The sequence below is a fragment of the Sceloporus undulatus genome, chromosome 3 (assembly GCF_019175285.1).
Source record: "Sceloporus undulatus isolate JIND9_A2432 ecotype Alabama chromosome 3, SceUnd_v1.1, whole genome shotgun sequence".
NCBI classification, from domain to species: Eukaryota; Metazoa; Chordata; class Lepidosauria; order Squamata; family Phrynosomatidae; genus Sceloporus; species Sceloporus undulatus.
In genome coordinates, this window is record NC_056524.1 from 78,590,395 (window position 1) to 78,594,642 (window position 4,248).

Here is a 4,248-nt window from a genome sequence, read left to right on the forward strand (position 1 = left end):
AAAGGAGTTTGGGAAAGAGATTTAAACTTAACAAGTGAAGATATACAATTGTGAATACAAGAGGTTTAGAAAAACCAGCACACTAGAAACAGGCCCTATACAAACGGGCCCTTTAGCACGTCCTGGCGACATGCTAGGGTTGCCTCAGGGCACCGTTTCCAGACACCCCACAACCCTAGGACATCACCAGAACGTCACAGCTGTGCAGCACCATATACACGGCATGCACAGCTGTGACGTCGCTGCTGCGCACCTTCCAGATGAGCGCACATAGCAGTGATGTGCTCACGCCGCCACATGCAGTTTGCAGTGGCGCTAAAAGGAGCCACTTTTTAGCGCACCTTTTCTTTCCGCGTAGCCACGCCGCTCAATTGGGTTGCTGCAGCATGGTTATGCGGAAAAGAGGTGGCTACCGGCCGCCTCTTTCTGGCGGTCTGTACCCCGCCATAAAGAGCAACAGATGGAATTACAGGACCCCTTCTCAATTAGCACTTTTCAATAAAAATCTATCAGCTAAATGCTGGCACTGCGGTGGGTCCAAGGGTTTTTACATGCCTATGTGGTGGGATTGTTTGTGTGTTCAGATGTTTTGGGGTGAAGTGATAAGAGAGATTAATAAAATTATAGGCAATGATGTTCATCTGAGCAAAGAGAATTGTATAACATTAAATTTGAAGAATAAAGGACTGAAGAATAATGAAGAAAAAGCAATAAAGTATATATTAAAAGCAACACAGGCAGTGATAGCATCAGAATGGAAAGAAAGTAAAAATTGGAACTTGAACAAGGTAGATAACTATTTGACAGATAACTTGTTCGATATTATTAGAGATAGAAGATTAAAATATACTGGAAAAAGGAAAGAAGAATCTTGAAATTTGTGCTGGGAAATCCTGCTGGAGAAAGTTAAAGAGAATACGGAGTACAATGAAGTCAATAATGTAAATAAATCCCATGTATTAAATGTTAGGTACTAATTGTAAATAGTGTATTGATTCTAAACTCTATCAAGCTATGCGGGAGGGGGAGTAGGGAATGAGGCATATGCAACATTGTTTGTATATATATTAAAATAATTTAATACAGATTTTATTTTTTAAAAAAGAAAAAATGTTGAACTGACGTGTCCAGGAGCATCCCCAAGCTGCGGACAGAGTCCTTCAGGGAAAGTGTGACGCCATCCAGAACTGACTGGCATAACTCCATTCCCGGATTAGAGGTCCCTATTACAAGTACCTCCATCTTACCTGGATTCAGATTGAGTTTGTTTTCCTTCACCCAGTCCATTACTGCATTAAGACAGGCATTCAGAGCAGAGATGACATCCTTAGTCACTGCATCAGTCTGAGACATAGAGAAATATATTTGGGTGTCATCAGTGTACACCCAAATACACCCTGCCCCATGTCTCCGGATGATCTCACCCAGAGGCTTCATGTAAATGTTGAACAGCATTGGGGACAGCATCACGCCTTGAGGGATGCCCAACTTGAGCTCCCTCTTGGCCAAACAACTGACTCCAAGCGACACCATCTGGAATTTGCCTGATAGGTAGGACCAGAACTACTGCAAAGCAGTGCCCCCAATACCCAACTCTCCCAGGCATTCCAAAAGGATACCATGGTCAATGGTATCGAAGGCCACTGAGAGGCCCAAGAGCACCAGCAGGGTCACACTTTCCCTACTCATGCCCAGATGGAGATCATCGACTAAGGCAATCATGGTGGTCTCAACTCCTTAACCCGTCCTAAATGCGGTTTGAAATGGATCTAGAAAATCAGTTTCTTCCATGACTGCTTGGAGTTGAATGGCAATTGCCCTCTCGATTACCTTACCTAAAAATGGTAAAACTGAAACTGGGCTGTACTTGTTTCTGTCCAGGGGGTCAAGGGAAGGCTTTTTTAGAAGTGGTTTAACCACTGCCTCTTTGAGGCAAGATGGAAGACAGACTTCCCTGATTTTCTTGAGAGATATTCTGTTTCTTGTCACCTTTTTTTTACTATAGCTTATTATTGGAGGGACAAGTACTGTGACTGGGTGGTTAAAAAATTAGAATGGGTTCAGCAGGACATCAGTGAACAATCAAATAGCATTACAAGTAAAGCAAGATGTTCTGTTCTGGATACTTGTTTCTCTGTGTATGTGTTTCTATGTGCCTGAACACATGCATGCACACTTACAAATCTACTTCAAGTTTAACCAAGAAAAAGGTCTCACTAGAAAGGCAAAAGTGGGTAGAGCACAAGGAACTCAATAACAACATGATGAGATAGATGGATGAGACGAGTTGATGTTTTTGAAACAAGCAGACTCAGGACCCCCACTGCTCCTCTCCACATCAAGGTATGTAAAATGTCAAAAGCACTGAAACATTTTATGCAAAGATTGATATAAACTTCTGCAAGCATTTTACTGAATATATATATTTTACAGGCACTCTTATGTCTGACTCTACTTTGTAAAAACACCCACTTCTGCAATTCTTTGTTGTACATCCCCTTCTATTCCAGAGGTGAAAGTACTATTGAAAGAGGAGATGTATGCACCCATGTGTGCACAAGAGATTATGAGCCGTCTAGGGATGTAATAATATGTGAAGAAACAATTAGTGATTTTAGCAATGTTTTTGTCCTGCTGAGAGAAACTTGTCAAGGAGTACACAGTTTTCAAAATCTATTCACTTTTTAGCACTTACTCTGTACAAAATTTGCATGTGGTTGTTCTGCACAGAAAATAGTCATTTGGTGGTCAGTAAAAAGAAGGGGCACTGAAGACGTTATTGGAAGTGAACAAGCATCAACTCGTTTCTTTAATAATTAGAAGTGTATGCCTTGGTTCTCGCTCTCTCTATGCTCTTTGGTCTATGCAATTTAAGCCTTTTCTACTTCCTGACTAGAGAGGTAACTTTCTTCCTCTCCTTTCTTTCCAAAGGCTAGGATTTTACAATCCTTCATCTGAGAAGGAAGCAACCATGAGGCTTCTGCCTCAGGATGACTCTTATATCTATGCCTGGGAGTCATCATTAGGGACTCATATACTGAAGTACAGATAACTTTCTTTTGACTATCTAATTTCCTATTTTGGATGGATTTCTTTGCAACAATAAAGTATGTTTTTTTAACTTTACCACAGAATCCTGCATATTTCTAACCTGTTTTATACCAGAAGCTCATATTGCACTGGGGCATGCTGCCTTTTGCTTAATATATATATATATATATATATATATATATATATATATATATCTCAACATTTCCTAAAGACATATCTGGCTATGTCCCTATAGTCCAGGGGTTCCGAACCTGGGGGTCACGCGACCCTTTCTTGGGGGTTGCCAGGTTGGGATTCCCCCCTGCCTCCTCCTCCTCCCTTTTTCCCTTCGGGTGCCGGCGCTAGCGCCAGCAACCCCAAGGAGAAAGGGCCAGGGTCACCTCCTCCCCTCACCTCCTCCCCATGGGTGTCCTCAAAGGCACCCGTGAGGAGAAGGCGAGATGGCCAGGGTCGCCTCCTCCCCTCGTCTACTCCCCGCGGGTGCCCTCTAAGGCACCTGCGAGGAGAAGGTGAAAGGGCTGGGACTAAAAACCCCAGCGGCCTTTGCGACCAGAAGTCCCACCCCTGCTTCCCCGGTGGGCTCCCTGATTGGTTGGGAGGCTGGGAAGGGGCGGGACATCCGGCCGCAAAGCCCACTGGGGCTTGTAGGCAGTCAAAAGTCCCACCCCTTCCTCGCCTCCCAACCAATGAGGGAGGTCGTGCACGGGACTTTCGTCCGGAATGGGGGTCGCAGCCCAACAAAGGTTGGGAACCGCTGCTATAGCCTGATACATAATGACAATGACAACCTCCAGGACCCCTGAGGATCTTTCAAACAGATGGTGATGATTTCATTGTGCCTGTGACTATGGGCTCATAACCAGATGCTTTTCTGATTCCCTCTGTTCTGCACTGAATTCACATATCCCCATTGTAAGGTCTGTTGTGACTTGTGGTGGTCCCTGGAGGGGGGAAATTTGACCATGGGCTTCTAGAACATATTCATCCCTTTATTAATGTGAACCAGTTACATTTGTATGCATCCTCATATCAAGACCTTTCAGCAGCATTTGGCCAAAGACTATTTCAGAGATTTAAACGGAATGTAAATATTACAGTGCATAGACTATAATTTACCTAGAATTAAATCCTAATAATTTAATGGGGCTTACATCTGAACTAAGCCCCAATTGCATTGTACTTCTGAACTGATACCAA